A 25,886-nucleotide genomic window follows, 5' to 3' on the forward strand; every position below is an offset into this window, starting at 1 on the left:
ATTAATTCCACATGATTGGAAACTCATCAGCATTTTGCATTAGCTGGGGCATGTCTGAGAATTTTAACTATGGAAATACGTATTACTTTTTTAAATCACTAGCCCTCTCCATTGGTGAAGTGAATACTGAGTTAGCAGAATCCTCTTCTATAGGGCATAATAGACATACAGGGAATCCAGAAGAGTGTAGCTGAATACAAGCATCTGTGACCTCTAGCAGTGTATATAAGGGGATCACTGAATGAGACTTTTTTCCACAGGAATAACTGATCTCATGTGGTATTATATTTACATGGATCACAAGTCTTTCATTTCAAAAAAAGGTGTGTAAGTATCTGCTTCATTTTTGTTCTGTTTTTAAACCATTCCTTTTGGAAACATAAAAAATATGACTTCAGAAAAATTTTAGTGAGTCCTTTATATAATATAGACTATATTGGCTTGAAGTTGAGAAGTTTCTTAAATATTTGAAGATAAAATGGGCATGGTGTGCTGCAGTCCACAGGGTTGCAAAGAGTTTGACACAACTTGATTGAACAATAACAACAAAATATTATTATTTATATCATTTAAAAGCATAGAGAAAAACAAATTAAGATGCATGAGTTCTGCAAAATGGAGAAGGAAATCTTCAAAAGACTACAGTACAGCAATGTTAGATTCAAAGTGATACATACAAATTATATTTGATTATAAAATAGGAAGGAAACATCTCTAGCTCAGTCTTTTCCTTAAGGTGAGAAACCATCAGGCATTTATCAGAAATAATTTATGAAGACAGTCTTTCTTTGATAATGATGAACAATACTAATATCTCCCTTAAGATGGTGCTTTAGCTCACTGTGCCACAACCAATTCTTTATTAATCTTTTTTTTCTGGAATACATGATTTGCTTTTTATAATATATGATTATATAAAGGAATAAGCCATATTTTAAGAGACATTTATTATACTGCAAAAATAAACTTCAAATATCATGTCAAGATAGAGACTCTGATTTAGGGGCTGGCTGAATAACAATACAGCACAGATAACTGATGTATCTTGGCTCTGAGACTTTACAAGTTTTGAAATAAAATTTGAAGTTAGTTAATTCACATGCTTTAAAGATTTCAAAAATTGTTTTTTCAGATAAGACCAGTGTTTTTACATTTATTCTTTCACATATAATTTAGATATTCATTAAGATGTTTGGATACTAAGTACTTGTTTACATGGAAGCATTCACTAAGAATTTTTAAAGCAATTTAATAATTGAAACTCTTTATGTTAATTTTAGCAATGTGTAAAAACTGATGGTGTGAGACAAGTCATAGTTTTTCAATTTATACAAAGCTGAGCATATTATAGAACATTGTAAAGATATTATCTGTACAGAAAAACTGCATTTCTTCAACATTTAAAGCACATTTTTGAGTCTTTTCTTTAACCAACTTTATGGCATAAGGAATTATACCTACTATACTGAAATGTAAAACTAAAACAGAGCAAAGATTCTCCATTAAATTCTGTTATGATTAACCCTTACCCTATAGAATGGAACAAATTCCTTTCTCTCTCTTTCTCTATTCCTCTTTCTATTCCCCACACCTCCTCTATCTCTTATTTTTTAATAGGAGCTGAGGATATTGATTTTCTTCAGTAAAGCCCACACATATAAAGGCAATATTTTATCTGCTATATATAGAGATTATGATAATCAATCAGGTCATTCTAAACATTATTTATTTGCCAATTTTTTCCCTTATTTGAAAACTGTAAGTTCACTTCAAAATGATTTTAACTAAGTGTATTTACAGTCTCTTAAATAGGATACTTCTCTATAATGATTTGAGTTTAGAATATTTCAATTGTTTATTAAGAAAGAAAGACACATAGAACCATTATGCTAATCGACTACCTTTTCAAAAAGTTTAAATAAATATTTAAATATGAACATGCATTTAACTAAATTAAATACAAATACAAATTTACATTTTAAAAAGTAGGCATGGCTTTTAAAGCAGTTTGAGCAGTTCAGCTTTACAGCACATTTCTTTGAAAATAGCATAGGAAAATATTATTTAATTTGTATTATTAACCAAGTACACAGTTGTCAACAAAGTTATTTGCTTCAGAGACTATTGTAGAGATTATACTTTTTTTGAGAGAAATCCCATACCATTCAAGAATGTCAGTTTTAGTGATAGTTACCCACGCAGAGCTTTACTTAGCTTTGTCCATACAAGCATGGTAGAAAAGAAATCCTCTTACAAATAGTTTCCATTGGAACAGAAAATGATAAAGAAAAAAAAGTGGTATTCACTTGGACAGTGTAGATAATTATAGGATACTCCAGGTATACTCAAAATAACAGAACGGATAAGAAACAGACTCTGAAACCAAAATACAGAATTACAATTATATTATAATATATTTAAAGTTATATGTCAACTTTTGATCTGTCTTGTTTCCAATCTCAGTTACTTCTTAGCTCTGTTAACTTGGACAACCATTTAAACTATTTGGATCTCATTTTACTCATTGGTAAATGGAAGTAATAATAATATCCATATTATATGCTTGTTATGAGACCCAGAAGAATATAAGGACTTATGTCTAAAATAAATTATGTACTGTAATAGCTTTATCACTATTTTCTCCAACTCTGTTCTTTTTCCTGTTTTCACCTCTCAACCCTGAAGAATTTACTGAGAGAACATGTCAATAGACTGCAATCCAAACAACCTAAACTGTAAGTGATTTTATCTTATAATGCACTTTAGGAGATATTGCCATATCTTTCTGTACTAAGAAAAATATTTACTTATTATTAAGTTATTATATATACACACATGCACACACAAACACACACACATAATGTTTCTGCATGGGATAGACCTAATTTCATGACATTTCTATAGCTTGGTATTAATGTTATTCAATAACATGTTTTGAACTCCATTATTGATTTTAATATTAAAGAGTTCCCAGGACTCATATGCTCTGCTTGAAGGACTAAATAATTTTCCTTACATTAAGTCTATTCCAACCTTTGGAGGCTTTCTGCAGAAACACAGTGATGTTTTAATTTTCCAGAACCTATCATTATGTTTCAAGCTTTACAAAACACAGATTACTACCAAAATATCTAAATACCATAATATCTAAAACAGCAATTGTTTTGCTTCAGATATACTGTTATCCAAAAGGATTGTACTGTACATAGTACTGTCATGGAACATGAAGATACAAGAAATTGGGAATTTTGTTATGTATCAAGACTGCAGAATAACTGATGAGATTCTTGGCTAAAATTTAATTATAAAAAAAATATGTTTCTATAAGTTGTATCCTATTGAAGAAATAACTTATTATACAACAAAATGGAGTCAACTAAAACACATCAAGCCAAAAAGAAAATTATCAAAAATATTTTTGCTAGCAAAGGAGATTTTATCTATTCTAACAGCCATTCATTTTATTTTTCCTCAGTATACAATGAGCATGTGAATTAAATTTGCTATTTTTAAGTGAGAGGAAAACAAAGAAACTTTAATAGCACTTAGTAAGAATGTAAAATAATAAGTTGCATTTGCTTTTGTTCGTGTGATCACTGATGTGATATTTCCCCTAAGTGACTGCCATTATTTCATTGCTATCCATGTATGCTATCCTTTGCTAATTGCTATTATGTCACAGGTAATTTTAACACCATGGTATCTATTTACTGTTAAAATCTTTACTCATTGCTGTAGAAACAATATATTTCCCTCATAAGAGAAAAGGCCTGTGAAGCTAGAATTATAGTAAATTTTAGAGTTATTTATCAATTCTGAGTCATTTTCTATTCAATTAATATATGTTCATTTTAATTAAGAAATTAAAGGCTAAATGTGACTTTTTAATAACCACTCTTTGTTTCACTTGTGGTAAATGAGAGATCTGAGACATGGTTTTCTAAAGGCTGAGATGGGATGTGGATTGTGTGGTCAAGTTAGAGTAGAGGCAGACTCTGAAGTTGAAATATTAGAAGGGGACTTTTGGCACTAAAAATTAAATTGCTTGCAAGCAATTAACTTTGGAAGGATAAAATATTTTCAAATCAAATCCTAAACAATGATGCTGCTAAAGTGCTTCACTCAATATGCCAGAATTTGGAAAACTCAGCATTGGCCACAGGACAAGAAAAGGTCGGTTTTCATTCCAATTCCAAAGAAGGGTAATGACAAAGAACAGTCAAAGTATTGCACAATTGCACTCATTTCACACTCTAGAAAATTAATGCTCAAAATTCTCCAAGACAGGCTTCAACGGTACGTGAACCAAGAACTTCCAAATATTTAAATTGGATTTAGAAAAGGCAGAAGAACCAGAGATCAAATTGCCAACATCTGTTCGGTCATAGAAAAAGCAAGATAATACCAGAAAAACATCTACTTCTGCTTCATCGACTACTCTAAAGCCTTTGACTGTGTGGATCACAACAAATTGTGGAATATCCTGAAAGAGATGGGAATACCAGACCACCTCACCTGCCACCTGAGAAGCCTGTATGCAGGTAAAGAAGCAGCAGTTAGAAACAGAAGCCATGAAACAAAGATCTGTTTCAAAATTGGGAAAAGAGTACGACAAGGCTGAATATTGTCACCCTGCTTATTTAACTTATATGCAGTGTACATCCTGCAAAATGCCATGCTGGGCAAATCATAGCTGGAATCAAGATTGCCAGGAGAAATATTAATAATGTCAGATATGCAGGTGACACCAACTTTATAGCAGAAAGTGAAGAAGAATTGAAGAGCCTCTTGATCAAGGTGAAAGAGGAGAGTGAAAAGCTGGCTTAAAACTCAACATTCAAAAAATTAAGGTCATGGCATCTGGTCTCAATGAAAACAATGACAGACTTTATTTTCTTGTGCTCCAAAATCACTGTAGATGATGACTGCAGCAATGAAATTAAGTCACTTGCTCCTTGGAAGAAAACCTAGACAGCATACTAAAAAGAAGAAACATTACTTTGCTGACAAATGCCTGTATGGTCAAAGCTATGCTTTTTCCAGTAGTCATGTATGGATGAGCAAATTGGATCATAAAGAAGGCTGAACATCAAAAAACTGATGCTTTTTAACTGCCATGTTGGAAAAGACTCTTGACAGCCCCTTGAGCTGCAAGTTCTAACCAGTCAATCCTAAAGGAAACCAACCCTGAATATTCACTGGAAGAACTGATGCTGAAGCTCTAATACTTTATCCACCTCATGCAAAGAGCTGACTCATTGGAAAAGAACCTGATGCTGTGAAAGACTGAAGGCAGGAGGAGAAGGGGATGAAGAGGATGAGATGATTGGATGGCATCACTGACTCAATGGACATGAGTTTGAGCAGACCCCAGAAGATGGTGATGGACAGGGAAGCCTGTTGTGCTGCAGTCCATGGGGTCACAGAGTTGGACACAACTGAGTGACTGAACGACTACATATATATAAATATATATATATATAATTTTTTTTTCCTTTTACTCATCTTTCTTCCTTCTTCAATTCATCCTCTTAGGAGATAATGTCCATATTCAGAAAAAAAACTTCATTTAAACTTTGCTTGACATATTTTACATGGCTTCCCTGATAGTTCAATTGGTAAAGAATCTGCCTGCAATGCAGGAGACTCCAGTTCAATTCGTGGGTCAGGAAGACTCCCTGCAGAAGGAAAAGGCTATCCACTCCACAATTCTTGGGCTTCCCTTGTGACTCAGCTGGTAAAGAATCTGCTTGCAATGGAGGAGAAACTGAGTTTGACCCATGGGTTGGGAGATACCCTGGAGAAGGGAAAGGCTACTCACTCCAGTATTCTGGCCTAGAGAATTCCATGGACTATATAGTCCATAGAACTGCAGAGAGTTGGACACAACTGAGCAACTTTCACTTTCACTTTGACACATTTTAAGGAGGGAGGGAGGAAAATAGGGAGGAACTCCTTATCTTTTCTCTTTGGTCAGGCCATGAATGGAAGCTCTGATTATGAGTACCTATGTGCACAGAATTTCTGAGTTGTGACTGGTATCTTCACCCTTAAATATGCAGAATCAGAACATGTCTGCAATTGGGACCATTTGATATCTTCAAACATTCTTAAATAGCAATGACCTGCCCTCACTTCTTATCCATAATCCCCTCAGAATAAGAGAAACAAGAAGCAAAACAAAACCTCAAGAATATTCATTGTAGTAGAGGACAAATACATATGTAGTAATAGAGGAAATGTATATATATATATATATATATATATATATATATATATATATACACACACACACACACACAACACATTATGTAGTAAAGGACAAATTTATGTAAATAAATATATATTTATACATGTAAATATTATATATATATATATATATAATTCACTATGGCTCAGACTGTAAAGATTCCGCTGGAAATGTGGGACACCTGGGTTTCACCCTTTCTTTGGGAAGATCCCTGGAGAAGGGCATGGCAACTCAATCCAGTATTCTTGTCTGGAGAAGCCCCCTGGACAGAGGAGTCTGATGGGCTATAGTACATGGGGTCACAAAGATCGGAAAAGACTCAGCAACTCAGCATATTCCAGCACAGAGGACAAAGGGCAATAGATAATATAGGTAGTGGGTACTGTAGATGATTTACCTAACACCCAGTCCTTCTTGCTCTCATTAAAAGAACTTTTATTTTCATCTTCTCCACTGCTAAGTCAGAGGTCTTAATAGTCTTCTTAGTCTAACCCAGTGTTTCTCAACTGATAGAGACTTGTCCCCAGGAAACACTTGATAATACTTGGAGACACTGTTGGTTGCCATGATTCATGGGGTGGCACCTCATAAGCATAGGAAAATGGTTTGCTAAACATACTAAAAGGCATAGGAAATTTTGCTACAACAGAAAATTATTTGATCCAAAATGTTAGCAGAGGTGAGTTTGAGAAACCCTGGTGTAATGGCAGACAGTGATCTGTCTAGGCTAGAGCACAGCTCTACACATCCTGGATGAGTGAGCTGGACAAACTTCTTTTTCAACAGCTTAAAGAAGATATCATTCATATAAAAACAACTGAACATATTTAATTTGTTCAATTTTGACATAGCCACTGTGGGCAGGAATTCCTTAGAAGAAATGGAGTAGCCATCATAGTCAATAAAAGAGTCAGAAATGCATAACTTGGATGCAATCTCACAAACGACAGAATGATCTCTGTTCATTTTGAAGGCAAACCATTCAATATCACAGTAATCCAAGTCTATGGCCTGACCAGTAACGCTGAAGACTGAAGTGAATGGTTCTATGAAGACCTACAAGACCTTCTACAACTAACACCCCCCAAAAGATGTCCTTTTCATTATAGGTGACTGGAATGTAAAAGTAGGAAGTAAAGAAACACATGGAGTGACAGGCAAATTTGGCCTTGGAGTACAGAATGAAGCAGGGCAAAGGTTAACAGAGTTCTGCCAAGAGAACGCACAGATCATAGCAACCACCCTCTTCCAACAACACAAGAGAAGACTCTACACATTGACATCACCAGATGGTCAACAATGAAATCATATTGATTGTATCCTTTGCAGCTAAAATGGAGAAGCTCTATACAGTCAGCAAAAACAAGACCGGGAGCAGACTGTGACTCAGATCATGAACTCCTTATTGCCAAATTCAGACTTAAATTGAAGAAAGTGGGGAAAACTACTAGACCATTCAGGTATGACCTAAATCAAATCCCTTATGACTATGCAGTGGAAGTGAGAAATAGACTTAAGGAACTAGATCTGATAGACAGAGTGCCTGATGAACTATGGACGGAGGTTCATGACATTGTACAGGAGACAGGGAGCAAGACCATCCCCAAGAAAAAGAAATGCAAGAAAGCAAAATGGCTGCCTGAGGAGGCCTTACAAATAGCTGTGAAAAGAAGAGAAGTGAAAAGCAAAGGAGAAAAGGAAAGATATAACCATCTGAATGCAGAGTTCCAAAGAATAGCAAGGAGAGATAAGAAAGACTTCAGTGATCAATACAAAGAAATGGAGGAAAACAATAGAATGGGAAAGCCTAGAGAACTCCAGTACTTTGGTCACCTCATGTGAAGAGTTGACTCATTGGAAAAGACTTTGATGCAGGGAGGGATTGGGGGCAGGAGGAGAAGGGGACGACAGAGGATGAGATGGCTGGATAGCATCACTAACTCGATGGATGTGAGTCTGAGTGAACTCCGGGAGTTGGTGATGGACAGGGAGGCCTGGCGTGCTGCGATTCATGGGGTCGCAAAGAGTCGGACACAACTGAATGACTGAACTGAACTGAGAGAACTCTTCAAGAAAATTAGAGATTCCAAGGGAATATTTCATGCAAAGATGGGCTCAATAAAAGACAGATGTGGTATGAACCTAAAAGAAGCAGAAAATATTAAGAAGAGGTGAAAGAATATACAGAAGAACTGCAAAAAAAAGATCTTCACGACCCAGATAATCACGAATGTGTGATCACTCACACTCACCTAGAGCTGGACATCCTGGAATGTGAAGTCAGATGGACCTTAGGAAGCATCACTGTGAACAAAGCTAGTGGAGGTGACAGAATACCAGTTAAACTATTTCAAATCCTAAAAGATGATTCTGTGAAAGTGCTGCATTCAATATGTCAGCAAATTTGGAAAACTCAGCAGTGGCCACAGGAATGGAAATGGTCAGTTTTCATTTCAATCCCAAATAAAGGCAATGCCAAAGAATGGTCAAACTACCGCACAATTGCACGCATCTCACATGCTAGTAAAGTAATGCTCAAAATTCTCCAAGCTGGGCTTCAGCAATACGTGAACCATGAACTTCCAGATGTTCAAGCTGGTTTTATAAAAGGCAGAGGAACCAGAGATCAAATTGCCAACATCCACTGGATTATTGAAAAAGCAAGAGAGTTCCAGAAAAACATCTATTTCTGCTTTATTGATGAGATAGTTGAATCGCATCACTGACATAATGGACATGGGTTTGGGTGGACTCTGGGAGTTGGTGACGGACAGGGAGGTTTGGCATGCTGTGGTTCATGAGGTCGCAAAGAGCCAGACATGACTGAGAGACTGAACTGAACTGAACTGATATCTGTGATACCATCACCTCAATTAACATTATAGTTATTACCAATACCTCCCAGAGTTTCCTCATGTCCCTCTGTTTTTCTTTTCATTTTGTTTTCTCTTTTTGTGGTAAGGGCACTTGACATACAATCTACTCTTTGAATAAAGTTTGAAACATATGATACTGCATTGTTAACTATAGACATAATGTTTTATAGCAGAGTTCTAGAAATTACTCACCTAGCATAACTGAAATTTTATACCCATTAAATTTCTTAACAATGTACTTAATCTTTTAGTGTCTTAGTTTCATCATTCATAAAATGATTAATAGTTCGTATTTCACAAAGATTTTTATGGGTTAAATACATTCAGACATATAAATCACCTACAGTAGTGACTGGCATATGAAGCACTCAATAAATGTCATCTATTATTAAGTTTTTCAAACATCAGTGAATAAGAAAATCCAAAAAAAAAGCCTTGAAATTTGATTTAAAATATAAGTAGCATTGATATTATTCAGCTTTCTCATTTATTCTTTTTAGGGATCTGCTGAGTTCAGTTCAGTTCAGTTGCTCAGTCGTGTCCGACTCTTTGTGACCCCATGAATCGCAGCACGCCAGGCCTCCCTGTCCATCACCAACTCCCGGAGGTCACTCAGACTCACATCCATTGAGTCAGTGATGCAATCCAGCCATCTCATCCTCTGTCAGCCCCTTCTCCTCCTGCCCCCAATCCCTCCTAGCATCAGAGTCTTTTCCAATGAGTCAACTCTTCGCATGAGGTGGCCAAAGTACTGGAGTTTCAGCTTTAGCATCATTTCTTCCAAAGAAATCCCAGGGTTGATCTCCTTCAGAATGGACTGGTTGGAACTCTTTGCAGTCCAAGGGACTCTCAAGAATCTTCTCCAACGCCACAGTTCAAAAGCATCAGTTCTTCGGCACTCAGCCTTCCTCACAGTTCAACTCTCACATCCATACATGACGACGGGAAAAACCATAGCCTTGACTAGACGGACCTTAGTCGGCAAAGTAATGTCTCTGCTTTTGAATATATTGTCTAGGTTGGTCATAACTTTTCTTCCAAGGAGTAAGCGTCTTTTAATTTTATGGCTGCAGTCACCACCTGCAGTGGTTTTAGAGCCCAGAAAAATAAAGTCTGACACTGTTTCCACTGTTTCCCCATCTATTTGCCATGAAGTGATGGGACTGGATGCCATCCGGTTTTCTGAATGTTGAGCTTTAGGCCAACTTTTTCACTCTCCTCTTTCACTTTTATCAAAAGGCTTTTTAGTTCCTCTTCACTTTCTGCCATAACGGTGGTGTCATCTGCATATCTGAGGTTATTGATGTTTCTCCCGGCAATCTTGATTCCAGTTTATGTTTCTTCCAACCCAGTGTTTCTCATGATGTACTCTGCATATAAGTTAAATAAGCAGGTTGACAATATACAGCCTTGACATACTCCTTTTCCTATTTGGAACCAGTCTGTTGTTCCATGTTCAGTTCTAACTGTTGCTTCCTGACCTGCATACAGATTTCTCAAGAGACAGGTCACATGGTCTGGTATTCCCATCTCTTTTACATGCTTATATTTGAAGCTTATATTTTGTTTTTATTGCAAGTAGTTATTTTTTTTTTTCCTAGAATGTATTGGATTTAGAGGAAGCCACAGCTTTTACTCTTATAGTAGTTTAAGTATGTAAATACACTGGAACCTGTAATTAATTAAGACATTGAAAATTTTGAATCTTCTAGGGCTTGGGCAAAACGTGTGTTTCACAGACTGAAAAAAAAAGTTTGCTAATCATTCAAAGTTTATCACAGTAGAATAGTTATATTTTCAAGCATTAAAAAATTACTCAAGCTCTTAATAATTTTTTATATAAAATAATATGCCATTACCAATGGTTTATATACTTTATTAAAGCAAAATATCAAAGGGCTTTCAGAAAAAATAAAACTGCTTTCCTATTGTTAAGTAATTCGTTATATTAAAAAGGTATTATCCTGCATTGTATATGAAATAATGAATCTGTACTTCACTTAGATAAAACTTTAACCAGAAAATAAACTACAGGGGAAAAGATAGAGTAATTCTTTACTACTACATTGCAAAAAAAAATTATTTTAAAAGTTACTAAATGCAGACAGAGGTTAATATTGATATATCTTGATATATATTTCATATTGAAACATTGAAGCTGTTATACTTTAATTTTAAACTATGCTTCAAAAAGTATTACAGTTAGACTTAGAAAATGTTATGAGAGTTTATGTATAAATATTAGTTTATCTAAATATAATATTGTTTTCTTTGGAGTATTATAATATTGTCCAGAAAATTTATTTTTGGAAATAATCTCAAATTACATTTAAAATTTCAATTTAACTATCAATACTATAGGGTAAATAAAAAGTATTGAATGGATACTTTTTGGTAATGTGGGTCAAAAATTCAAGAATCAAAACAGCATCTGTGTGGAGTACCACTTAATAATTCTATCACTCAAGAATCATAATCTTTTCTTAACATTTAGTTAAATTCTTCATGAACATAGATACATAAATAATGATGCATCAATCTATAATCAATGTTACAAATACTTTTTAGGGAACCATTTTTCTATTTTTTGTCTTTTTGTTCGTTTGGCTTTGCTTTTTATTCCTCTTTTCTTTTATCTTCAAAAAAATGAAAAATAGCATATTCAGATGGACCTTGAGGGAATTATGCCTAGGGAAACAGCCCAGACAAAGATAAACAAATACTACATGATATCACTTATATGTGAAATCTAAAGCAAAAATAAAACCCAAGCTCGAGATAAGAAACCAGACTGATGGTTGCCAGAGATAGAGAGGAACAGGGACATGGACGGTAGAAATGAGTGAGAGGGTCAAAAGGTAAAAACTTCCTGTTATAATATTCTAAACATATCATGGGATTATAATATACAGCATGGCAAGAAATGTTGGAGAGGGTGTGGAGAAAAGGGAACTCTCTTACACTGTTGGTGGGAAAGCAAACTAGTACAGCCACTGTGGAGAACAGTGTGGAGATTCCTTAAAAAATTCCAAATAGAACTGCCTTATGACCCAGCAATCCCACTGTTGGGCATACACACCAAGGAAACCAGACTTGAAAGAGACACATGTACTCCAATGTTCATCGCAGCACTGTTAATAATAGCCAGGACATGAAAACAACCTAGATGTCCATCAGCAGATGAATGGATAAGAAAGCTGTGGTACATGTACACAATGGAGTATTACTCAGCCATTAAAAAGAATACATTTGAATCAATTCTAATGAGGTGGATGAAACTGGAGCCGATTATACAGAGTGAAGTAAGCCAGAAAGAAAAACACCAATATAGTATACTAACACATATATATGGAATTTAGAAAGATGGTAATGATAACTCTCTATGCGAGATAGCAAAAGAGACACAGATGTATAGAACAGACTTTTGAACTCTGTGGGAGAGGGAGAGGGTGCGATGATTTGGGAGAATGGCAATGAAACATGTATACTATCATGTTAGAAACAAATCACCAGTCTATGTTCGATACAGGATACAGGATGATTGGGGCTGGTGCATGGGGATGATCCAGAGAGATGATATGGGGTGGGAGGTGGGAGGGGGGTTCAGGATTGGGAACTCATGTACACCCATGGCAGATTCATGTCAATGTATGGCAAAACCAATACAGTATTGTAAAGTAAAATAAAGTAAAAATAAAAATTTTTTAAAAATATATACAGTGTGGCAACTACAGTTAGTGAAACAGTATTGCCTATTTGAAAGTTGATGAGAAAGTAGATCTGAAAAGTGCTTATCATAAAAAATAAAAACCTAAAGTTCTTTGACTATGAAAGCTGCAGGATATTAACTAGACTTACTAGTTACTTACTAGACTTACTTAGATCATTTCACAATGTACATGTGTGTGCTGTGCTTAATCATCCAGTCATGTCTGACTCTGTGACCCCATGGACTGCAGCCTACCAGGCTCTTCAGTTCATGGAATTCTCCAGGCAAGAATACTGAAGTTGGTTGCCATGCCCTCCTCCAGGGGATCTTCCTAACCCAGGAACTGAACCTACATCTCCTGTGTCTCCTGCACCGCAGTTTATTCTTTACCCAGTGAGCCATCAGGGAAGCCCTTCACAATGCATACAAATATCAAATTATTATATTGTATACCTGTAACTAATACAATGCTATACGTATATAACATCAGTCAGCTCAGTTAAGTTGTTCAGTCATATCTGACTCTTTGCGACCCCAAGGACTACTGAACGTCAGAGTTCCCTGTCCATCACCAACTCACGTAGATTACTCAAACCGATGTCCATTGTCTTGGCGATGCCAACCAACCATCTCATTCTCTGCCATCCCCTTCTCCTCCCACCTTCAATCATTCCCAGCATCAGGGTCTTTTCAGTGAGTCAGTTCTTCACATCAGGTGGCCAAAGTATTGGAGTTTCAGCTTCAGCATCAGTCTTTCCAATGAATATCCAGGACTGATTTCCTTTAGGAAGGACTGGTTGGATCTCCTTGCAGTCAAATGGACTCCCAAGAGTCTTCTCCAACACCACAGTTCAAAAGCGTCAATTCTTTGGTGCTCAGCTTTCTTTATAGTCCAGCTCTTACATCCATACATGACTACTGGAAAAAACAAAGTTTTGACTAGACAGACCTTTGTTAGCAAAGTAATATCTCTGCTTTTTAATATGCTGTCTAGGTTGGTCATAACTTTTCTTCCTAGGAGCAAGTGTCTTTTAATTTCATGGCTGTAGTTATTTTGGAGCCCAAGAAAATAAACTCTGTCACTGTTTTCATTGTTTCCCCATCTATTTGCCATGAAGTGATGGGACCAGATGCCATGATCTTAGTTTTCTGAATGTTGAGTTTTAAGCCAACTTTTTCACTCTCCTCTTTCATCAAAAGGCTCTTTAGTTCTTCTTTGCTTTCTGCCCTAAGTGTGGTGTCATCTGTATATCTGAGGTTATTGATATCTCTTCCAGCAGCCTTGATTCCAGTTTGTGCTTCATGCAGTCTAGCGTTTCTCATGATATACTCTGCATATAAGTTAAATAAGAAGGGTTACAACTTACAGCCTTGACATACTCCTTTCCCAATTTGGAACCTGTCGTTCCATGTCCAGTTCTAACTGTTGCTTCTTGATTTGCATACAGGTTCTCAGGAGGCAGGTCAAGTGGTCTGGTATTCCCATCTCTTTCAGAATTTTCCACAGTTTATTGTGATCCACACAATCAAAGGCTTTGGCATAGTCAATAAAGCAGAATTAGATGTTGTTCTGGGACTCTCTTGCGTTTTTGATGATCCAGCAGGTGTTGGCAGTTTGGTCTCTTGTTCCTCTGCCTTTTCTAAATCCAGCTTGAACATCTGGAATTTCACAGTTCATGTACTGTTGAAGCCTGGCTTGGAGAATTTTGAGCATTAGTTTGCTAGTGTGTGATATGAGTGCAATTGTGTGGTAGTTTGAGCATTCTTTGGCATTGCCTTTCTTTGGGATTGGAATGAAAACTGACCTTTTCCAGGCCTGTGATCACTGTTGAGTTTTCCAACTTTGCTGGCGTATTGAGTGCATATGTATATAACATACCTCAAATCAATTATAAAAAATTAAAAATAAATAATAATAACAATAAAAAAGCACCATCAGAAAGTCCCTACCTTTTCTCATACCTGTCAATCACCTAGTATAGACCCTTCTCTATTTTCATCCTGTTTATATAATTTTATATAGATATTTTATAAATGTGTATATATGCACATATACATACAAAGTGTTCCAAGTGCACTGGGCATTTTACAAAAATGTGAATAATGTAAAGATGTGAAAATGTTCATTATCCTGTACTTTGTTTCTTCACCTATGAGTACTTCCTAAGTAAATTTCCTAGACTAGTTACTTCAGTTTGTTCTGCTTAGTGGAGGTATAATAGTCATGCAATAGTTGTAGTGTTCATTTTACCTTTCCTTACAGATGGTCATCAATCGGTTACCAGTGTTTTTGTTTGATACAGTTTATATGCATATATGCATGTAATTATACCTACCTGATGCTGTTTTCTATAACATAGAGTCCTATATGACAGTGAAAATTAATTCAGTTACTTAGAAGAGGTGTTTTAAATATAATAATTACATTTATGAAAATGATTGAAATGTCTTATAGAGTAAAATTACTACACAGTCTAATAAGATCATGAGTAACAGAAACAGACTTGCATTTGGAAAATGAGTTAAAATGCTGAAGTTAATTTCAACTGTCCCCAGTAAGGAACTAGAGAAAACCACTTATTTGCTTTATGGGTCTAGGAAAGTTTCTCTAAATTACCTGATATGCTTTTGTGACACCGCTTTGCGATTCTCCCAGGATAATATGCATTGATGCTTTCCTTTATTATTTGCAGAAAATCCTCAGCCTGTGTTTATACAATTGTTCAACGTTTGTATTAAGAACAGACTATTATTAGCTCTATGCTGATGTTTCACTTCCCTTTAATATGCTCACAAAATACACACCACTAGTTATCTCCATGGAAGAAAAGCTTGTCTTTCTGCTTTTATCTTCCTATGCTCTGTTCTCTCAGTCTCTCTTGCTCACTGCCTGTATGGTCTGTGTTTTCTGTTGTAAAGGGAGGAATTCTCTCCTGCCAGCTTTCTACACAAAGAGTACTTTTTTTGGCAGACTGAGTTTCAAATGAAAGCTTCCTTCGCTGAGTGCAAACACAGACTCATGCTTTCTGTGTACTCCCATTACACAGGCTCCTTGGTTATTTAATGAATTTATGCTCACAAATTATGTCAGCTTCCCTTTCACACATTTCGAAACCCTTTCATATAAACTTTACCTGGATTCTGTACTAAACAGAATAACTTTGTCAGGCAGTAAATTAAAGGCCAAAATTTGAACCTGTAATTCTTTACTCTTAAAATTAGAGACAAATTTTCTTATATTATGTAAGCAGTCAAAAAATGTGTTTTAAAGTTCCACTAAATGCTGTAATTTTTTCTCGTAGCATTGTTGAAAAAATATTTTATCTAAGGATATAGAATATTCAGTATTTATTTTCATTTATAAAATTTCAGGCTTTACAAATCTTAAACCAGGGGCTTTTTAAAATTTCAAATCAAAAAGCTCAGTAGTTAAGTAATTCCTAAAAAAAATAATAAAATTGATTCATAGATTCATGCAATGATTTGAGAAGTTTGGGTTATTTTACTTTAAGCCTGGCTATTTTTGTTCACCATTTTATCTTCTTTGCATAGGCCAGGGTTTGGCACATAGTAGGCATTCTATGTATATTGACTAGAGAGTAAATAAATGAATATTTTGGTTTTTGAAGACTCGTCTCTCGAAACTAATTACAAAAAATTTTCAAAGACTAGGAGACAGAAGTTGCTGTCTTCTCTATGCTAATCAAAGTGAAACATACTCACTGAATTTCTCTCTCTTCCTGCTGAGATCAATTTCTTTCTTTAAACATTGAAGTAGTCTGTCATTATCTGTTCCTTGAAGGGTGTTCTATCATTCATCTCTAACACAAATCAAAGATCGCTTTAAAGAGGGTGTGCTCTTACGTCTTCTGCTAATTTTTCAGGGCTAATTGTATAAATGATGGGCACTTGTAAAAGCCAATCATAACTCTGTTATCTATTTTATAGCAGGTTCAGTAGGCAGTTTTTTTCTATAAGACACATGAACTTTCAGACTACCACAAATTAGGACAAAAATATTTCACAAGAATTTTGCAAGCCTAAATAATCTCTCTCTTTTTGCAATATTTATCATTGGTAATCTTGATAGTTGTATTTATAAACAATAATGCTTTCCCCCAAAAGATATAAAACAAACAAAAACTATTAATCGCTCTGTAAGAATCAGACGTTTATATGATTGCATATAACTAGACCAGGAACATGACAGACAAGTAGTTTTCTATTCATTGTAAATTATACTTATGAGAAACATATATGTCTAAGAAATAAATACATGAATAAAATTTTTCTAAATTGAATATTTTATTGTGCTTAAGGTTTTTATTGTTAGATATAAGTAAGGAATGTTTTTGTTGTGCTGAGTATTACTTAATTTTATTTTCATAAATAAATGAATGCACTATTGTGTTAGGTTTCATTAAGAGGCATATAATTGTTTTATACACTATCTTTACAAAATATAACCTCAATATAATCAGATTATTTGTTTCTATATACCTCATGCTGCTGCTGCTGCTAAATCGCTTGTCATGTCCGACTCTGTGTGACTCCATAGATGATAGCCCATCAGGCTCCCCCATCCCTGGGATTCTCCAGGTAAGACCACTAGAGTGGGTTGCCATTTCCTTCTCCAGTGCATGAAAGTGAAAAGTGAAAGTGAAGTCACTCAGTCGTGTCCGACTCTTAGTGACACCATGGACTGCAACCTACCTGACTCCACAGTCCATGGGATTTTCCAGGCAAGAGTACTGGAGTGGGGTGCCATTGCCTTCTCCGATATACCTCATGAGTTCATTATTATAATAGCCTCCTTAGAAATGCATAGTGTGAAACTGACTACCATGTCAGATCTTGAAAGTTAATGGGCTGTCATGAGTCTTAATGTCATATCATGCAAAGTGACAATCTAGCTATACTTGAATGTGCATATCTGATTTTTAGGACAATTTTAATTTTCTCTCCAGCCAAGGTCTGGTTCTTTACCCTGGCTTGGACAGTACAACAACTCAACTTTCAGACTTAGCAGAAGAAATATTCTAACATTTCTGAAGCAAAACTTATCTGCTTGCAACTATGTCAAGATCAAAAGAAAGCATTCCTACCTGACTTTTTGATAATCTTGTTCAAGACAATGATACAAAATTGGCCAAATGTGTACTTTTTTGGGTCTATCTGCATTTATGATAAATCAATAAGTCTTTGTCAGATAAAGTCAAGTTTGATATGTTCTGCTTTCTTAAGAAAGTAAAATAGAATATCAATATTCAAAAGGAATCACAATTATGAGAACAGAAAAGACAGAAAGATTAGAAGAATAACCAGATTCTGCATTCCTGAGAAAAATTCTGTGATTTTTATAGTGATTTATGCTGTCATGTTTTGGACTTCACAGTTTCTGCTTCAAAGCTGATTAACCCCATGATATTATTGACCTCTTTGGCTTAACTCTAGGAATAGAACTAGAGGAAAATTCTGTATTCCTTATTAGCATTGTCTCTGAGGAATCAATGAAGCATTCATTTTCCTGCTGTCAACGACAGGCAACTGAGAGTTCAGATTTTTAGAAAGAGAGTTGCCTTCAGAAAGGCCAACTGAGCTCTCAGATCTTCCATAATATAAAATTTTAGGACAGGTACCTAGAGTCAACTTAGGTAATTTTTAGAATATTGAAATTGACCCAGGCCAGCATAGATTAGAAAGAATGAAAGCCCAAACAATAGTTACAAGAGTTAGTCAAGTAATTATTTAATGAAGCTACTAAAGAAAGTAATAGAATGGAAGTCAGAGAAAAGAAAGACATTCTTTTTGATTGAAACTAACAAGACATGCTATTTTTGAATAAACAAATATATAAAAGTGAATGGACAAATGGATTAATATTTAAAATCAGCTGTTTGAGAGGCTCCAGAAGTAATTCATGCTATAATTAGACAATATGCTTTATAAAATAAATGAGTTTTCCTCTCATAACTTACACAATTCAGGTGACAAAAAATAAGTATTACATATGCCTTGAAAGGAAAAGAAGGAATATATTGTTAACTACAACATAAGGGTGATGTGTTAAAGGATAATGAGCTAGAGATAATTAGTTTCTTCAATATCCTCAAGAAAAGTTGTACTTCCAGTAATTAATCTGTTTCCTTTAAACTTTCTCTGCAATGGATACACATTGTTTTCAGTCAGGATACAGAAATCCTTTCAAAGCAGTCTACTCCTTTTCTATGACACAGTATTCACCAGGCATATTCCTGATCTTTATTTATCTGAATAAACCTACTTACTTGTAAGGCACTATGGTAAGCAGATGCCAAGTTCTCCTACCCAGTTGTAAATTATTACTATTCTGGCTCATAAGTCAATGTCTTTTAGATCACTGAGATTCAGAGAATGGTCACACATGGATATACTGACAAAAGTGAGCATCAGAACTAGCTAAGTGGGCCATGGTGGATCCATGAAGGTGAAACTTCCCACTAAGGCCTGGCCTGAGCAATCAACTGGCTAAACATCACATTATTATCTGGAGTTCCGGGGAGCTTGCCAAGTTCAAAGCTGCACTCCTGGACTACAAAATGGTACTAAAAGTTATCACAAGCTCACTGGGTTTATAAAGCCAAAATTCTACAGAATTAAAAAACCAACAGCTTAGTGAGTAAACTGGAGATTGGAGTGAAAGAATGCATTAACAAAAATAAGCACCTATGGACAGTTTTCAAATGACAGGTTATTAAAAGCTTTGGATTAATGATAATTTGCAAAAACAGAAAAGTGGGGCATTGAATACTGAACTAGGAAAGCTGGCTTGGTTTTAAAAAAATTTGGAATTACCTAGAGTTGACAGTTTTTCCCTCAATGTCATGATTAAGGCAACTTACAATGCTACACTGAATGCCCTACAATATTCAGTTAGATTTTCACAAGCAAAGTGCTTTAAGAGATTCTGTACCCATACATTCTACTTGGATCATAGAAAACAAACAAGTGATTCTTTTTAACTTTAGAAGACAAGAAAGCTATTGATGTATATCTCCTGTCAGTTAAAATAGAATGCTTTATTTACACATCTAATTTGGGGTTACAAAATCTAATTATGAAGTTGACTGTGTATTCTACTGAAAAAGTACAGATGTTCTTAAATTGAAGTCATTTCAAGAGTAATGCTCTTTGTGTTTGTTGATGCCTCAACATTAATACAGAGAAAATGCTATAATTCTACACCACAAATAAATGCAGAGGTGCTTCAGAAATGTTTTTTTAATGATAAAAGATTGTATTTTTGAGCTTCAGACAACTCTAAAGCCTAAACCAAAAAAAATCTGTCAAACTGGAAAGAAATGACAATTCACAATGATTTTTTAAAAGATTATCTTTCTATTCAATTTACAGCATGAGCTTCAAAGTCATAGTGATATAAGAAAATTCTTGGTTTTACCCCAATCATAGGTTTTACCCCTAGCACACAGGTGCTAAATTAATATTTATGAGTCAATAAATATCCTGAATCTGAATCTTGATTCAACCAGTTTTTCAGTTCTATGTGACTTTGGTAATGTTATTTTATTCTCTAGGAGTCATTGGTTTTCCACCACCAGTTTTTAGACTAGATGGAAGGAGCAGTAAGCTTACTATATTAAAGTGTTTGACAACTATGAATTTATATACTTACATATTCAATACTTGAATATTTTATGATATTATCTTTCAAATACTTGCATACATTTTAAAATATACTTACCTACTATGAAAAGGTAGATACAAAGAGATACTGATAGTTTTATTTATCATCCTATTGTCATCCATGATGGATTTGGAAGATTTATATACCTTAATTAGCATCTCCTTCCTTTCTGCTTTGTGTATTTCTCTCTAAAGTTTCCGCTTGCTTGAAATGTACAATAAGTTTTCCTCAAAGACATCCCGATATATGTTGTTTTTTCTAGATTAGGTACTAGAACCACATTAAGTCATAGAAGATACTTAGCTCTGTACTGTGTACAAAAGGCACTGATATTTCTGCAGCCTCTGGCCTTGGAACAAGGTAAAGCTAACAATTATTCCCAGGGTGATGAAATCTGTGCTCTTCCCTATATTATCAAAAGGTCTAAATTGTCATTTAATCAGTAAGTAAATGAACTTCTAAAGAGGAAGTAAGAGCTTTATAGAAAAAAGACAATGAAATGATGCAAATGTGAGATTGCAACTTAAAAAACTGGGACCTTTAGTAAATTTTGTTGGAAGTGAGATGAAGGAAGAGGAAGTCAATGTTTGAGGCAGATTAAGCACTCATTTGACACTGAGGATGAACAATTTGTTTTTCATCTTATAGTAGTGGAGGTTACTTGAAGCTGAAATCTGATTGAAATGATCAGAATGTGATAAGACAACACAACAGACAAAGGAGAAAACTTTAGTTACCTTTAATTATTTACCTCGTTTGATTTGGTTGAAGACTCAGAGACAATTAAATGAATAAAAGGTAAACTAAATTTTATGGACTTAAGGATGTGCAATCTAAACTAAGTCAGGGCTTAAGCTGGACCCAGCTGAGTGAGAAGGTGAGATGTAATGAATCAGCCAGCCTCAGACCCTGAGATGGCACTGCAGCATGGGTACAGCCCAGTGGTCTTAGCAGTCCTAAGAGGAAAAGTGTCAGAGCAGTGGTGGTCAAATTAAGTTACATTTCCATTGCATAAATAGCCTGCAGAGTTGAGCAAAAGGTTGGACAGGATAAGTTTATGGATCCTTTCACATCTATTAAAGTCTATCAACAAGAAATGATTTCTTCTATTGTGATTCTCAGGGATGCAGTTTATACCTGGAAGGTATTTAAGTTGGAGTTTTTATGATTAGATTTCTTTAGCTTCTCTGTGAATGTACCAACCCTGTTAAATGTGATAATTTTTTAATATAAATTTATTTATTTTAATTGAAGGTTAATTACTTTACAATGTTGTATTGGTTTTGCCATACATCAACATGAATCTGCCACAGGTATACACGTGTTCCCCATCCTGAACCCTCCTCCCTTTTCCCTCCCCGTACCATCCCTCTGGGTCATCCCAGTGCACCAGCCCCAAGCATCCAGTATCATGCATCGAAGCTGGACTGGCGATTCGTTTCAGGGAAAATCACCCCCTTATATCTGAGCTTTTATGTGTCCCACCTGTTCATAAAAGACAGAAATGTCTATGACAGAATTGCCACCAGGGGACTAGGTTTCCTAATGTCTGATCAGTGTGAGGGGGTGTGCAATATGTAATGGTCTCACATCTCTGAAACTGTGCTGCTGCCCCAACCATATCAGGTTGATTTTTAAGTTGTAAAATATGAGTGTCTTACCCAACTTAACATTGTTTATTTCTTTTTTACTTCTTTCCGGAAGGGCTTTCACCAGGTCATGATGGAAGAAAACAGTTGTGCCTAATGTCCTGTATTACTTTCCTAGGTCTGCTTTAACAAAGCACCAAAAACTCAGTGACTTAAAACAGTAAAACTTATTGCTTCACAGTTCTGGAAACTAGAAGTCTAAAATCAAGGTATCAGCCGGACTGTGCTCTCTCTAGTGACACTGTGGGAGAATTCCGCCTCTCTTCTAGCTTCTAGTGTTGGCTGTCATCCCTTATCATTTCTGGCTTCAAGGTGAATTACTCTGATCACGTGGCTGTCTTTTCCTTGGATGTCTCCATGTAGTCTCTCCTGTGTGAATGTGTTTCTGTCTAAATTTCCCAGTTTTTAGGAAAATATCAAAAATATTGGGTTAGGGCTTACCTAATTAATTTCATTTTAACTTGATTACCACTCTAAAGACCTTATTTCTAAAATAAGTCACATTCTGAAGTATGAGAGGTTACAACTGCAATGCATCTTTCTGTGGGAGACATAAGTTAGCCAATAAAAGGGTTCAACGCTGTAGACTTACATTGTTGTGTGTTGTTTTTCCAAGGTGGTGTCTGTCCCCAAGATTACAATATGTAAAGTAATTGAGGTTGAGTTTAGCAAACTTCTGCTTCAGGAATTACATTCTGGCGGGTAAAGATGGACTCAGAAAGATGATTTTCTTTTTTTTTTAATATAAATTTATTTATTTTAATTGGAGGTTAATTACTTTACAACATTGTATTGGTTTTGCCATACATCAACATGAATCATGTTGATTTTCTTTTTAATTTAACTTGTGAGCATTTAGAACACAGCTCTTGCTAGGCTGTTCAGGGTGGAGTACCACCAGCACATGAGCAGTGGAATTAATGTGTAAGTCATGAGATATAGAAAAACAAAGGGAAGGGGAAGACATGGTGATTGAGATCTGCTCAGGGAGTGGCTCTGTCATTCTGTGCTTACCACACTGCTGTTCACGTAGAATGTCTTTTTGCTTATTGTCAATTTGCCACCTTTTCTCAAAAAGGAAGTCTGATCTGACTTTTAAAGTTACTATGAGGAGAACTTTGTTTTATATTACACAAAACGACTCTAATATTAAAAGATTAATGCCTTTTACCTCTAAACATATGATTAACCATAAATTATCACACTAGACCTGAACATATCTTTCAAAAGCCCATTAAAAAACAAATTAACCTTTTCTCTCTAGGCTGAACTCCCTTGTTAATATGAAAATCAGGAGTAATTCAGGGCTCTTAGCTTTTGTTATCCCAGCCATATTCCTTTGTGTTTTTCAAGTTAAGTTGTGACTGGAGAGTGAGTCATACCAGTTAATTAATTAAGTTAAGAACCAATTAGAAGTGGTATTTTGTGCATGAGAAAGCTTGTCTGAAGTGTTTTGAATTTCAGCAAGAGTTTCCTCATTACCCAAGCTTCTGTATGGATAGTTTGTGCCATGAGGAAGGGGAGATGCTTACTTAGTGAGTGAGACATCCCTTAATTCCTTGTCTCAACTGAGTTTTCAATCCTAAGGAAGACATGATTTATATTTATACTCATAAGCATCTACCACACAACAAAAATTGTCAAATTTCTTATTGCTGTTACAATGTAGCAAGGTTTATCAGTAACTAATGTGTATATTCTAATAAACTAGTGGTCTAAAAATTCACTGTAGAAAGATTAAAGAGAGATGGACTTTCTATATTCTTCCCACTACATTAATTTGAAGTGAAGTGACATAATATGTTGCATTTTAGAAGCAGTGGGTTCAAGAGAAGGGATGTATATACACATAGCTGATCACCTTCACCTTTTTTTTTTTTTTGGTACAGCAGAAACTGACACAACATTGTAAAGCAATTATGCTCTAAAAAACAAATAAAAGTAGTGGAATTTAAAGTAATATGGTCTTCAGATTTTTCCCTTATAGGAGCAGATCTTATTGAGACAAAGCATTAACACAAGTCACTTCCTCACATTTTTTAGGACACTGGGTAATATTTGTGTGTGTGTATAAGGTGAATCCAGCACACAAAAGATGTATACTAGAGAAGAGAGGGGAAAGTATTGGGCAGTAAACTGGCAGATGTAAATCGGCAATTTTTTTTTTTTTTTTTTTTTTTTTTTTTTTTTCTGTAAAGGGATAGATAGCAAGCATTTTTGGCTTTGTGGGCCAAGTGTCTCTGTCTCTGGTCTTTGTCACAGCTAATCAACTCTGCAGCTATAGCATGAAAACTGCCACTGATAATATATCAACTAACAGACATGGCTGGGTTTCAGTGAAACTTTATTCACAAAAACAAAAGAAAGACTGACTTTATCCTGTAGGTCACGGATTTCCAACAGTTGGCATAGGATATAGTCAGGGCAGTGATACGTGATGGACAGACAAGACTTTCACCCTCTGGTGCTGAGTTTCCTCACCTGATAATGATGAGTTGAAACTAAGGAAGCTGAGAGATCCCTCCAGCTTTGCATTTCTAGGTGCACAGAGCGGGACTGGCCTCCAGAAATAACTCTAAGTCTAGTTCTAGGGTCAGGCAACTGATTTTCCAGTGACTCTTTTTTAAAAAAAAAATCTCTATAAGTGAAAATATAAGAGTATCTTTCTCCATTTTATGGATGTTATTTAGAGTAAAAATTGAGAACTGAGAACAAATATGACAACAAAATTTTGAATTCTCTTTTCTTTAGAGGCCATGTACACTGTTTAAGGGAAAAAAAAGTGAATATAACTAAGATCTCAAAGATCCATTTCTTTTGGAGTTAGAAGCAAAATTTTCAAACTTGCAAATGAGAATATGAGCTTTAGAAATCTAAGTGCTGGTAGAAGACCACAGGCTACAAAGTGGCTATAATAAAAACTTTTTTTTTTTTTTGAAGAGGTAAAGTTCTCTGGGAAAATTCTCATTGCTTGAACACCTGTTAGCTAACAATGGAGAATAAGTGGGGCATTGCTCTCTACTGATTTACCACCATATCCTCTGTGACTAAAGGTGGCTTAAGGCAATTTTGCAAACAGGGGGATTCCTGAATGTTTAATTGGTGCTTGAATAATTTTCCATTATCATTATTCAGGGATCAGAATTTCCTCTTTCAGTTGATGTTACTTTAAATATACCCCATATATAGAGTCTTTTCCAGCTTATCAGAATTAGTCACCTAGCACAAGAATGTCATCAAATATACACATGGAGAGTAATTTCACTGCAGTGGGATTCAAAAATATAAATACACAAGTAATCAGCCCTCATTACTCAGTTCCACTTCCCTCTTATAGCTCCGACTAATGAGAATTCTATATCTGTAGGTCTTCACACAAGCTAGAACTGTTCTCTGTGAGATTACCAGATAATGGCATGGCTGTAGTCCATTCACATTTTTTTTTTTTTTCTAACCTCGGCTTTCTTCTGCCTTCAAGGGGCAAAACAGAATTAGTTATATAACTTGACCCATAAATTTTTCTTTGTCAAAACAGCATATATAAAAGTTAGAAATTGATTACTTCATACTTGACCAGACTAGCAAATACTGAGAATTCTTAACGTCTTTATGTTTCACAATAAAGAGGAGACACGGAGAACAATGCAATTACAAGGATTACTCTGTGGCATGTATTTTGGATCAGAATTATGTGACTAAAATACAGAAATCACAATGT

The sequence above is a fragment of the Budorcas taxicolor genome, chromosome 1, assembly GCF_023091745.1.
Source record: "Budorcas taxicolor isolate Tak-1 chromosome 1, Takin1.1, whole genome shotgun sequence".
Taxonomy (NCBI): Eukaryota; Metazoa; Chordata; class Mammalia; order Artiodactyla; family Bovidae; genus Budorcas; species Budorcas taxicolor.